This window comes from Mixophyes fleayi, chromosome 3 (genome assembly GCF_038048845.1).
Source record: "Mixophyes fleayi isolate aMixFle1 chromosome 3, aMixFle1.hap1, whole genome shotgun sequence".
NCBI classification, from domain to species: domain Eukaryota; kingdom Metazoa; phylum Chordata; class Amphibia; order Anura; family Limnodynastidae; genus Mixophyes; species Mixophyes fleayi.
Window position 1 is genome coordinate 21,093,102 of NC_134404.1, and position 14,480 is coordinate 21,107,581.

Consider the following 14,480-nt stretch of genomic DNA (forward strand, 5'->3'; position numbering starts at 1 on the left):
TCTCCTCCCCAAACCCCACATTCAGTTAATAGCCCCAAACCACCCCAGCATTAAATTAAAGGTCCCGTCACTCCATCTTAAATTAATAGGCCCCAGTATTAAATGAAATAGCCCCACCAATAAATTAGATTGCCCCACCATCACACCACAAATAAAATAGCACCCATTAAATAATTAGCCCCATCTAAACTCCACCATTAAATTAATAGCCTATCTCCCAACCATGTACTGTTAAGACTCCGCCCCTCCCCTCAGATCACATATTAACTAAAGACCACCCATTCCCTCACACATCATAGCAGCCCCCATCCTGTCTTTTACCCATTATAACAGCCCCCCACCCCTCCTTTCCCTCACACATTATAGCAGCCCTCCTCCCTTCCTTTTCCTCACACATTATAGCAACCCTCCTCCCTTCCTTTCCCTCACACATTATAGCAGCCCCCACATATTATAGCAGCCCCCGTCCCTACCTTTCCCTCACACATTATAGCAGCCCCCCTCCCTTCCTTTCCCTCACACATTATAGCAGCCCCCACATATTATAGCAGCCCCCGTCCCTACCTTTCCCTCACACATTATAGCAGCCCCCCTCCCTTCCTTTCCCTTACACATTATAACAGCCCCCCTCCCTTTTCCACACATTAGAGCAGCCCCCTCTATTTCCCACAAATTATAGCAGCCCCCCTCCCTTTCCCTCACACATAATAGCAGCTCCCCTCCCTTCCTTTCCCTCACACATTATAGCAGCCCCCACATATTATAGCAGCCCCCGTCCCTACCTTTCCCTCACACATTATAGCAGCCCCCCTCCCTTCCTTTCCCTTACACATTATAGCAGCCCCCCTCCCTTCCATTCCCTTACACATTATAGCAGCCTCCCTCCCTTTTCCACACATTATAGCAACCCTCTCCCTTTCCCTCACACATAATAGCAGCCCCCTCCCTTCCTTTTCCTCACACATTATAGCAGCCCTCCTCCCTTCCTTTCCCTCACACATTATAGCAGCCCCCTCTCTTTCCCACAAATTATAGCAGTCCCCCTCCCTTTCCCTCACACATAATAGCTGTCCCCTCCCTTCCTTTCCCTCACACATTATAGTAGCCCCCTCCCTTTTCCACACATTATAGTAGCCCCCCTCTCTTTTCCTCACACATTATAGCAGACCCATCTCTTTCCTACGAATTATAGCAGCCCCCCTTCCTGTCCTTCACACATTATAACAGCCCCCACCCCTCCTTTCCATCACACATTATAGCAGCCCCCTCCCTTTCCCTCACACATTATAGCAGCCCCCTCCCTTCCTTTCCCTCACACATTATAGCAGCCCCCTTCCTTTCCCTCACATATTATAGCAGCATACCCCCCTTTCCTCACATTATAGCAGCCCCCTTCCTGTCCTTCACACATTATAGCAGCCTCCCCTCATTTCTTTCACACATTATAGCAGCCCCCCTTCTTTTCCCTCACAATTACCTTGTTACTGCAGCGCTGTGCTTGAGACTCTTATCCCTGCCTCTTGCCCCACGCACACATAATAGGACGGCATCTGTCACGTGGTGCTCATTTTACGCAATCTCTGGTTGTTCAGGGATTGGAAGCAGCCACCCTTAGGGGAGGAGGGAACGGATCAATGTCAGGCGCGGTCCCTGTGCTGTGTCCGTCGCACAGGGACAGACGCCTGCTACTACCTCTGAGCGCTCGGTTGCTAGGCAACCGAGTACACTTCCGAGTCGGCGGCCACGTTCCGTTGCTAGGCAACGGAACGCTCTCTAGTAATCCGGCGGTGGTGTTCAGCGTCACCGCCGCCGCTAATTGAGGCGCTATTTTAGGATCACTCTGGCACTAGGAGAGTGCCAGAGTAATAGGTCCCACCTAGCTCCAGCGTTCCTGTGTCCTTGCTCTCTGTGTATTACCCGGCTTGCTGACCATTCTACTGCTGATATTCCTGTGTACCGAACCCGGCTTGCTGACCATTCTACTGCTGATATTCCTGTGTACCGAACCCGGCTTGCTGACCATTCTACTGCTGATATTCCTGTGTACCGAACCCGGCTTGCTGACCATTCTACTGCTGATATTCCTGTGTACCGGACCCGGCTACTTCTGACTTTGGCTTGGATCTTCCTTGTGGCATATCCTGATTCCCTCGTTTTGACCCGGCCTGCCTGACACCGTTTTCATCTCACCGCTTCACTGGTTGCTCCCTCTGAGGACCGCGACCTGCGTGTTCCCGCAGCTAAGACCATACTTCCTTGCGGGGGTTCCTGGTGAAGACCTGGAACACATTAGACTCCGCGCCTCTTTGGTGAGTAGTGTCAAAACCAGTAAGCAATACTCAAGTTGTGACAATCAATAGCTCCGCGGCCACATTAAGGAAGGTGGCTGGTCCCGGAGAAGGAACCAGCCACCAAGAACCATAATGAACCCCCTACTGGCACCCTCATGGAGTACCTAGTCTGGGAGGCCCCCTGACAGAGGGGTACCCGAGGCACATGTCCCCCTAATTCAGCTCTGCTTGCCCCCCTCTGGGGTTCCTACTGCAGACAAACATATGCGGGATCATCAGGGGTGTGGAAGAGGCTGAAGAAGCAACTGATTATAGTAATATGGCAAATCGCTTGCTTGGGAGTGGGGACAGGGGTCCTCAATAGAGTAAATGTTCTATTGATATTGCCAGCACAGTGCTTTATGTGTATATAAATGTAATTGTGCCAATCTGTTTCTAAGATATAATGCCCAATCACATGTACTGATGTATGTCTATTTCTGTGTACAGATTATACAACATGTTTTAGTGTACTTACAACAAGATGTGGCAAATAATGATCTGAAATCTAGGACAGGGAAGGTTTAACCTTGACCACCACATTCATCTGTTGAGATTACTTGCCCAAAACAGCAAGAGGGCTTCCTGTGTAAGGGATGTCTAATGAGGGAAATAATCCCAATCATCACATGTCTATTTAGATGCATACAGATGTTGGAGAGCTGGCAATTACTATAAACTATTGTAAAACCCTATCTCTGTAGACTTGTTTCTTGTGTTCATTGCTACACCATGATGCCGACCATTACAAAGTTTTATCGCTGTGTTGAAAGTTTAAAATCTTACAAGAGGAGGGCTCCTCCGCTGGGCTAGAGGAGAAATGATCTGCACATGAGCAGAAAGTCCATTTGTATTGGCGCAGTCATTTTTAGCCATTTTAGGCCCTTTTCCCAGATTGGCCACTATGCTCACATCACCCCCTAGCATTAAAACCCAGTCAGTGGCGTAACTATGTGAGGGTGGATCGGTAGCACTGATCTATTCACTCCTGAGGATGCCGCTGTGGTCTTCTGAGCATGCATGGGGTCTGACATGCACAATGAAGCTCCATTTGCCCGCCACAGAAGATTAAAGTGCATTGTCGTACCCTCTCCCAAACAAATTTTGCTGTGGGCCACGTGTTACACCCTAGGACCCAGTTGTTCAGGGGTGGAAAATGCTTTTGGCTCTGTATTTGGCACCCACTTTGCAGTTGTTGTCTATGTGCAACATCGCTGCCTTTCGGTGGTGTATAACAGCTCTTATATGACCTACTGAGCAATAAACACTTCTAAGGTCATGCTTTGTTCCTTTTACCAACAAAATAGAGTCAACAATTTAATCCATCTTCCAGCTGACCTGTGATGAGCCCGGCATCTTGAGCCAGTGCTCTGCTCTCTACCCAGAGGTACTGATCCAATGTAAACAGTCAGGGGCAATTAGCCAGAGTAACCAGCAAATTGTGGTCCAGCAGCAACACACACCACCTAGACGCGTAAGCGATTTAAGATACTGGTCCAGGAGCCTGGTGGTGACAGAGATAACCTCCGACAACTAAGGGCGCCACGTTACTTTACGGTTGACCCTCACAGAAGGTATGCGACTAGGGAGCCAAGTGGTGCCAGGGAAGATGGTGGTTACAACAGGTTGCTGGCTGGTACCAAAACCTCATAAACGCTGGCAACTGACAGGGAGACAGAGTAAACTCATCCTATCACAGGGCTGTCAAAAGCAAGCTCAGGCTGCTTCTTGGAGCCCATCCCAGTGTGACTACTTAGACTAATACAAAACCATGGGAGGGCGAAGCCACTTTTCCCTTCCCACCTTCTGACCCCACTCTCTTTGCCGTTGCCACCCTCCCCCTCTTTGAGCCTCTGCCTGTATCTACAAGTCATCATACCAGAGAGCTATAAATATAATCCTGGCCTGGTGGAGGCTTAATACCCACAAGACAAAGCAAAAATCTTTGGAACTGGAGACAGGTGTTTCATAGAAAACACATTACTTTTAATGAGCAGAAGTAAAAGTTCAGAATACTTCTGTGGGAAAAACAATCCATCTGATGACACACAGAACATAAAACACAGCTTTTCACCACCCACCTCAAACCCACACAACTGCAAGTAGGAAGAACCTATGAGAAATACACTAACTGCTGTTTCTAAGAGATAATAAAATATGACTCGTGGTAGCCTGGAGCTCTTGAGTTTGTGTCCATCGTAACCTACTCACCTGGAATGTCCTAGGGATGCCCAGGTTAGGGGGAGACCTCCTGAGAGTATAAACAATTCAACTACAAGGGTTCATATCTGCTTGCAAGGTGGACGAGGATGGAAAGTCCGCACCCAAAGTCCTCCTGGACATGGTGTGGGCAGGGGTGGGTTGATACAACAAATCACACCCCTCTCCCACTTCAACCATACCCTTTTTGAATTTAAAAAATAGGGACTGCTCTGAAAAGATTGGGAATTTGGCAAGCATGGTAAAAGTTCCCATACTTTCACCGAAAACTATATACATTCGATGTATTATTGAGTGAGTTATTTTTCTCTTTTAGTCACCTTCTGTAAAAGGAAGGTGAAATTAATATACTGTGTGTACATGTGCTACCTCATTCCCCAGGACAACAATTATGGGGTAGAGTTATCAAACCTTCTAAAAAAAAAAGTGGAGGTGTTGCCGATAGCAACCAATCAGATTCTAGATCTCATTTATCTAGTACATTCTAGAACATGATAGCTATAATCTGATTGGTTGCTAAGGGCAACAACTCCACTTTTCCTTTTTGGAAGGTTTGATAAAATCCACCACTTTATCTCCAGTTCTGTTACACTAATAAGTGTAGTATAGGCCAATGCAAATGGCCCGTAGATATTATAATTTGATACATTGGTAATTAATTTATAATGGCCATTCCAATATTTTCTCATTGTTAGAGAATTATGCACAAATATCTCGGAAATTCACTTTTCCCAACTGATAGTAACGTCTCTTACTGGTAGAAAAATACACATGGTAGAAGCTAAGAGACATCCACAGGAAGCCCTTAATCTCTTGTTGTTAGGTTGACTCTATCCCTGACAAAGCAACATTAAGGACTCGGAATGTCTCCACCTCAACAGTCATTGTGAATTTCATTAATGCAGTTTTGGTTTCTCTATAATGGGGATTCATTCACTTTTACCTTAAATAATAAATAATTGTGTGACCTCTCCCAGGGCCCTCTTAACAACATTATGGGCCCCCGGGCAAAGCAGTACACTGGGGCCTATATATATATATATATATATCTCACCGGGAATCGCGGTGTTTGGGACTTAATTCTGCCCACTTCACTAGGAAGTGGGCAGAATTATCCAGATGCGGGAGATTGCCACACTCTCCCGGGAGTCCGTGAGACTCTCGCAAAATGCATTCCGGGAGAGTTGGCAAGTATGAGTTATATAGTGGAAGGAGCAGAGTCCCATAGCAGCACAGAGTAGTAATATGAGGCTCTGGTCACAGTGATGCAGGAATATGATGGGGTCAACTGCACCTGATATATATAAAGAAGTTCAAGATTATACTCTGCCTCCAAACCCTGCTGCCTGAGAGCTCTTTGCCTGATTATAAGCACGCAGGTATGATGTTATAATGATAAAATTCACAAAACAAATCTTTCATTGACAACCTAATTATATAAAGATTTTTCCTTCAGTGAATTCTAACCCTTAACTGCTTAATCCCTAAAACGCCATCCCAAATAACTCCCATCCATTATACACATTATCTGCACTGAACCCAAACCACCCCCTTTGCAGATGAGGGTTAGTTGACTTTCCCAATGTGGTGTGCCCCTCTAAGGACATCCAAAGGGCTCCTCACTAATACCTCTGTAATTCGGGTTCCCTCTGGTCCGCTTACATGACTATGGTATATGCCTGTGATAATAGTGATGTTTGCTGGTGTACATTGTATTGTCTGCTCCCCACTAAGTACCGCCCTCCTCCTCCATTTTTTTTTCTGTACCCCTCTCCCTAGCTTAAAACCTTTAATAAAATAATAATGCTAAAAAAAATCCAAAGAGCAAATTAATTAAAAAATAACAAATATCTTAAAAGCATCATATCTAATAGACCAATTTGTTTAGTTGTGAAAACATATATTCGGTGTTCTTTTGGCTCTGTATAAAGTACTGCCACCAGGGGGCGCTGCAGCCTGTGCCATACGGATCATATGTGTCCCGGCAGAGTTGTTGTTGACTGCAGAGCAATGCAGCAGGAGGATATATATGTCTTCATATATATTATATATGCATTCAGTCGGAGCACATGTGAGAGGTTGGAAATCTGATGTATTTTATTTTATTTTTTTTGTAATGTTTGGAAAGAATTTTAAAACGACTTTTTGCCAAACCACAATATATAACAGTCATTAATAATAATAAGTGCTAGAACTTAATATGGGTATTTTTAACTCTCCACAGAACTTACTGCTAATGTAAATAATTTTTTTGTACATTCTGGGAAATTTACAGTCCCCCCTCACACACACGCCATTTAACCCTTCTGGGTTTATTCACAGATTTATTTTTTTTATGTTTTCTTAAAATTCCAGTAAGTTCTGTGTAACTTATCTATTGCGGGGGTGAGAACCGGGAGGTTGCCCTCCTCTCCAGGGAGCCCTCCCAGAAATGTCCGGGAGAGTAGGGAACTATGCGTTAAAGAAAAGCAGCTAATGAATCTCTAGAGACTGAAGCGTCTTTTACATTTCTGTCTCCAGTACTGAAGTCATGTTGTCTTACCTGTCAGTCTTTGATTAAATCTTGATCTCCATGAAAATGGCCACCTCCGTAGGCATCAATACATGGACATAGGACACAATTTCTGAACTGTGTCATCATGCCACAGATGGCGAAGCCAACCAAGTCTTGTACTGGCTCAGCATCAGGGAGAATGCCCGACTCTTCAGGGAGTGAGGGAGATCACCCCTATTTCAGGGAGTCTCCCTGAGAGTTGGCAAGTATGGATTTATGTCAGGCTGTAGATCATGAAGACCCAAAAGTTTGACTTAATTTCTTAGAAGTTTTATCTTAGATCTTTCTCTTCCAGTTAGTCAATAAAGAACGTGACTCATCATCATTACCCCCTATATGTCCCTTGGTGGGCTACAAACCCCTAGATATACCCTAAACAATCCCCGGTGACTGTGCACACAAGTTAATATCATATAAAAACATGCTTTATTAGTTTGGCTCTGGGCTGAAATATGCAGAGGGATTGGTGTCAGGAAAAATTGATGAAATGATAAACATCAAGCATGAAATATGGACAACCATAATATACTAAGTCATATAAAGCCGAATATATATTTCAGTTAACTTGTATGTGGTATCTAGTGTCCTAACTGCAGATTGTATGACCAGCCTGCAGGCACTGTAGTCTATCAATGTATGATATAATGCAGGATACTCGCGCTTTAAATGTATTCAAACTATTAATACTGGTGGGAACAACTTTAATCAGTATAAATTTCTATCACACTGTGGGTAACTCAAGGGCTAAATGTGACGTTCTACAACTCATATAAAAGATGAATCAGATTTGTCATCATTTCCCAAGTCATTAAGACATAGGGCTAGATTTACTAAACTGCGGGGTTGAAAAAGTGGAGATGTTGCCTATAGCAACCAATCACTCCAGCTGTCATTTATTTAGTACATTCTACAAAATGAGGGCTAGAATCTGATTGGTTGCTATAGGCAACATCTCCTTTTTTTCAAACCTGCAGTTTAGTAAATGTACCCTATAGTATTGTTTCAAATATCTATATATGTATATATATATATATATATATATATATATATATATATATGTGTGTGTACATGGGTGGATGGGAGCGCAGCCTAGATGTTCCAATCTGGAATACTGTGTGTAATGTTTGTGTTACATAGTTACACCATACATGCCAACTTTTAAGACTTCTCCCCTGGGTAATCCGGGGGAGAAGTCATGTGACATGGGGTAGGAGGAGGGTGTGGTTATATTGTCGCGTCACCATAGCCCCGCCCCCACTATAAAATAGCTGAAATTCACAGCATTGAATGGAGGGGCGGAGCTTAATGACACAATTGGAGGGGGCCCCGCCCCCTCCATTCAGTGCCGTGAAAATGCGGGAGCTTTGCCTACTGTCACGGACTCCCCGAAATTCGGGAGCCTCCCCGGAACTCCGGGAGAGTAGGGAAGTATGAGTTACACAAACGTCCATTGAGTTTTCCCTATTGTAATTGTGGTCATAGGAAGTTAATCAAATCGCCCAGTCTGACAGTCGCCAATTTAGCCTTACTGGGTGGGAAATAAATTCCTTACTTTTACCCAAAAATATATTCAAATAAATTCCCTTCATCCATCACGCCCATAATGTCCTCTACTAATTATAGCTACAATAATAGTTCTTTATAGGAAATGCATCAGTAACGTCTGACCACATTTATACCGCGATGCTGGTACCCTGGTTACCACCGGCTTTGGTCTGATGAGCCCCTTATTTTCAGACTCAGGACCCTTTTACCTCTTCATGCTGCTTATCAATGTTTAATACATTTTAGAATAACAATGTGTCAGTAAAAATGTTGGTTGTCAGCAAAAATATTTTATAGAATTGTGAGTAAAGAATATTTCGAATGGTTTGTGATTGTGATGGAAACAGCTTCAATCTCTGTGTAATTAACTTTCCTATTTGCAGACCGTCCCTTCTCCGGTATAAAGCAGCGCTCTGGCAGTTCCTAGATCACTTCCGGACAGTCATGGGAAGGTTGATCCGACCCCACAGCCGCAGGTCTAGGAATGTCTTCCCTCCCTCCTCCTGCAGCCATTGGTGCTTCCATGGTCAGTGTCTACAGCAGGTACAAGCAAGATATAACTTATTATTCTTATACAAAAAACACTAGATGCACATCCACCATATACAAGTACAGTAAAGATCCATACATCAGCAATAAACACAGTAAAATACAGTAACATCCCCAGAGTAGTTGGGGAGTAGTTCAGTACCATATATGGGGGTAAAAGTAACATGAAGAGAAAATGATCTCTTGTACAATGGATTTCGTCTCTGCATTAATTCAGCCAAACATCAATGAATTTTGTACTTCCCAGGCATCCATTCTTTTGCTTAGATGGCAGGAAATACATACGGGAGCCATTTTTGTTAAGGGCATTACCACAGCAGTTCTTAAGGGGAGAGAGTCGTGACAAAGGACCGCTAAAAACAAAATCTTAATTTTTCTGACATGAAGTAAGAAGGTAACATACATTGTTCAGTGATAACCCGACTTCTGTCAGAATGTGCGGTATTACCTCACTGTTCCAGTATGGGCAGCTGAAGCTCCTCCCACCTCATTAGGACAGTGTCTGATATAGGTCAAAAGGCGGATAGTACAGTCATCTGAGCTTCTGTGACATCACTGACCCCACCCCTGTGTGTGAATCCACCAATCCACAGAGTGTATTTTTGCAGAGTATGTCTTGCAGCCTGTCAATCACCCTGTGTCTGCTCTGTTGGAGAAGCTCTAATGTATCCAGGTAGTTGTATGATTTAAAACATAACAAGGATAAAATGGCTGTGTATAAAATTCAAACAAATGCGCCTGATTGCTACTAATTCTCATACTCTGCCCTATTGGGTAATAACTGAGGATGGCACTGACCTCCTTTAATGAAGTTATGACCCCAAACCTCGTAAATTGGGATTGTCCTGCAAAATTCGGGATTATTACATGGATCACTATGTATGCTACAGGTCACCCAGCGTACCAGTGCTGCATTTTTATTTAATGGACATTACTTTTAGTGTATATCACTGTGATGGAGCAGCTATTATACTTGCAGTGATGTTTCTGTGTAAGCAGCTGTGTACTGGGTGGGGTCTGCAACCATCTGCAGCCAATCAGATCATTAGAACATTGGCAAACCTAGACCTTCCTGCAGCCAATCACACCATTCAAACTTTAAATAGACTAAACCAAGCTGTGACACCAGATCCTTGTAATCATAGCAAAAAGAGCTTGATTCATTAAGGGACACAAAGTAAACGTAACATACTTTTTTTTATTTGTAAACGCTTGTACACGCACGTCCGTATTCAACAAGGAGGGGATGTGACGATACATCTGGTGAGGAATACAGGTCTAGGTCCGTTCTGCTCAACTACACCAGAGACTGCAGGATATGTCCAATACATATGAGGAATATAAAGTCCCAAAAGAATCGACAGAAGAAAAAAAACTATTCAATTAATGTCACCTGTATAATATAGTCATTAAAGACAAAAAAGTTGCTTTATTTTAATTTTCACATGAAATACATTTATTAGGATGTTATGAATGTTTATTGTATATAAAATACATTTTTACAGTTGCTCCTGATTGCAAACACATGTTCTAGCATCATACACAGCCGTCATCTGTATTACTCAGCACTTACACCAGACCTGTAGCTGGAGCAAGAGATACGCCTGAGAGATGCCCAGAGCTTGAATCGGATGCTGCTGCGTGCACTTGAGCTTGGCATTCTCTGACTGTACATTAACTTTGGACATATGCCCCTCCCCCGCCCCGTTCCGCCTCTGAATACGTAGGTGCGACAGGATGGACCTCCTATGCAACCCTTTCCGTGTTGTTGCTGGGTACCGGCTGGGTTTGTCTTGTCACCGTCCCCTTTCTTTATCTCAAGTGCGCTCCATCTGTCACAGTAGGAGGAGCCTACTGCCACCATTAGGCTTCTACACCGCTTCTGGGTAACTTTCACTGTTGGTGTACCCCCTCACTGGGCACCTGGGCTCGTACCCCTGACCTCTTCCTTCAGATTAGGGATGCTGTGAATGGTTTCCTCTGGCCTATCACACTAGCCCGAGCCGCGGGGTATCGGGCAGAGTCTTGGTACTGGAATACTGGGTCCCAAACTCAGAACAGCCGGATAACGGTTTAGATCAGTCTAATCTGTAGGTCACAGGAATTACAGCACAGGTAAGTAATCGTAAAAGCAGGATCTTGAATCAGTGATATTTTATTAGCTCATGTAGCCCTAATAAGTTAGACACCAGTTCGTGGTACTATCGATCTTTCTAGCAGGTACAGATGGTATGATACTAATACATGGTCAAACAGTGCGCTTTTTATACAGATTTGTACCCTGGCAGGAGCTAGTCTCCTGCCCCTCTAACACCTTTATACATTGCTACTAGCGGTGCCACTACATCTGAGGTTTTCTTTTGAATGTTTACCATCAGGATATAACATTTCTCTAATCTTGCTTTGAACGCAATTTAACTTGCAAAATTCACATTCTTCTGTGATCACTTGCATAGGGAGTCTACCAGCAAGTATAATTACCTCCTCCTGTCTTTCCGGCTCAACAGAAGTTTTGGTCACTCAGCGATGAAAAGGACTAATTAACATATGATTACCTGTCTCCAGACAGTTGCAAAACCCAAACATGACATACTGTCAGAAGTCAATACATTTCCACAAATACAAATATAAAAAGATAAGTACATTTGCAATGATATACAGATGTGCACTGCACTCCTAATTAAAATAAATATCAACAGTAAGTTATTTCTACGTGAGCCAGCCACAGTAAGTTGTTGTAAGTGTGTTTTGCGCTCTAAAATAAATTAAAGTTGCTGCGTTCTGTGACGTATGTTCCGGTTCCGGCTTCTGGCAGAGCAATTGTGCGTAAATCGCCAATTACACTTCTTAACGAATCAGGCCCAAAATGTTTAATAGACCCCTGCTGCCAACTGCAACAAAATATGTGCTTTACTATGAAACAAAGTCGACTTCCTTGGAGACCATGAACTGAACAATCTGAAGAACAGGCAGCATATTTAGTATTGTTATACATTTGTATATACTGGAAACTTTTTCTACAGGTCTTGAAACCAGGGACATATTCAACAATGCAGCATAACAATAAAACAATAAAACAGAGCGAAGCACTTGCAGTAGATAATGAGGACCCTGCTTCGAATAGAAGAGATTTCATAGGAGAATAGTAAGTTTTCATATGAATATAAGTCCTGTCGCTTACTGCAATTAGTTGGCATCAAATATCCACTATTGTAATACAGAGCAGGATGTGAATAGCTATATAAGTTCCCCTTAAATATAAAAATATATATTTTGAAACTCCATGGGGATGATTGGGGGAAATTGAACTATTTATTAAATGTGAATGCTATTAATTTATTGTCAGAGTTAGCTTGGAGAAAAGAGGGCTAGTTAATTAATTGTGGCTGCTGTTGACTTATTTTCTGATCTGGTTGAGGGTAGGGAGGCCTAGTGTGTTTACTTGTTGCTTGGCTTTCCAGGAGGTGAATAGTTCCTATACATTTTCCAACCAGGGCCTCGGCATTTGTATTTCCAGACAAACACCAATTAATCTTAAGACACAAGCAGCAGGTAGTGAAGAGACAGGTAAAGAAGAGGCAGGGCCTGATTAATGCTTCCTGCCGCAATAGGCTGATACACCCGTAGCCCCCCCATTGTTTAAATTTATATACAGCAATAAACGAAAAATCATACTGCATATGCACAACAATTAATTAATGCACATAGGGAGCTATATGTTAATATTGAGCATATCATACAAGGCAGATAACTGGTACTCATTAATTAATATTCAGGATTATTCTCCAGCATTGAAATTTATACAGATTGTGCTCTCTTACTTGTTCTTGCTCTTCTCTCTTGCTTGTTCTGTAGCTTTGTCGTCTTCTAACTGGCTTCTGGAAAGTTGGGATGATTATGACTGGATCACTATTAAATAACTTTTAGTAAAAATGTATTTAAAGCAAATAGCGCAGGGCACTTATTTATGTAATTGCGCGTGCACTTATTTTGATATTGTGTGTGTGTATTGTGAGATAGGAAGTCGTTATCTCTGAGACCAGGGTAGAAAAGTTGTTTTTTCTGTTTAACCTTGCTATAGGGCATGGTTGTCCAACCCGCGGCCCGTGGGCCGTATGTGGCCCAGCGCGACTGTAAATGTGGCCCAGCAGTTGTGGCAAGGGGGCAGCGCTGTTAATGAAAAAAATATCCTGCAAAAAAAAATACTTACCTTGCGGTCACGTCAGCTGGCGCTCCGGCTTCCTCCCTGGTCTCCTCCTCCGTGCGGTGCCCATAGTGAATGTCTGGGGTGACGTCATCACACCCGACATCCATTGCGTAGCGCAGCACAGAGGAGTCACTCGCGTGAACTATCAGCAGCAGTGAAAGATTATCCAGTATCTTATTGTTGTTACTCTGAATTTTGACTTTCTGCACCATGCAATTATGAACTAGCTGTGTTCTCTGTATGTATCTAATATAAATATTAAGAGATGATTGTATTTTTAATATTTTAAACCATTTTAAATGTGCAGTGCTGAGTAGGGTGAAAATATCACACACTGTTACCTTCATCGGAGGCTGCTCCATGAGCCATTTTTCCCGCCACCGTATCTTTAAATCTCTGTAGATTTCTATTAGTCCTCCTGATGCTACCTATATCGGTGACCATTTCAAACTGGTCAATAAAAAAAATGATTTGTTTGTGCAGAAAGAGAGGAAAAAAAAGTTTTTGGCATTTAATTCCCCGAACCCCACTAAGGGGCAGATGCAGGTAAGTTAAATTGTAGCTGGTAATGTGACTACTGCTTTAAACATGATTCTGCAATAGGTTTCCTGACTCTTACTAACTTCATTTCCAAGTAAGTTTAATATGTTAACTATGTTTTCTATGGTTTTTTTGAATGATCAGCTATCGTTAGTGTTAGTGTATTTTATGTGCGGCTCAAACCAACTCGTCGTCTTCCAATGTGGCCCAGGGAAGCTAAAAGGTTGGACACCCCTGCTATAGGGTATGCCTATTTCTGATATATATATATATATGATACAATGAGCCTGTGTTTACAAGGCCTCTTGTGTATTGTGATGTGGGAAACTAGCTTGTTTTTGGTTTTTGCTGTTCTGAGTGAATATGTATTCCGAACGGTCTGATGTAAGGCCCCATGTTAATAAGATCTTTTGATGTGTGAAGGTCCAACATTGACATACTGGGAGATACCAAGTGCCCCGCTGAGGCGGAGGGGGGGGACTTGGATCTCATAGAGCCCTAGGAAGGATTCCGAATGGGCATTGATACAGGAGCA

At 43.2% G+C, this 14,480-nt stretch overlaps 1 long non-coding RNA gene across 1 annotated transcript in view; it reads left to right on the top strand.

Annotated features, from left to right (window-relative positions):
• LOC142142603 (uncharacterized) overlaps positions 1-10,495 on the top strand; it is a 79,285-nt gene extending 68,790 nt beyond the window's left edge. The window contains exons 4-5 of the long non-coding RNA XR_012689236.1: positions 9,033-9,192; positions 10,439-10,495. This is a non-coding gene — a long non-coding RNA (uncharacterized LOC142142603). The remainder of the gene's footprint in view (positions 1-9,032; positions 9,193-10,438) is intronic.
• Positions 10,496-14,480: the final 3,985 nt, after the last annotated feature.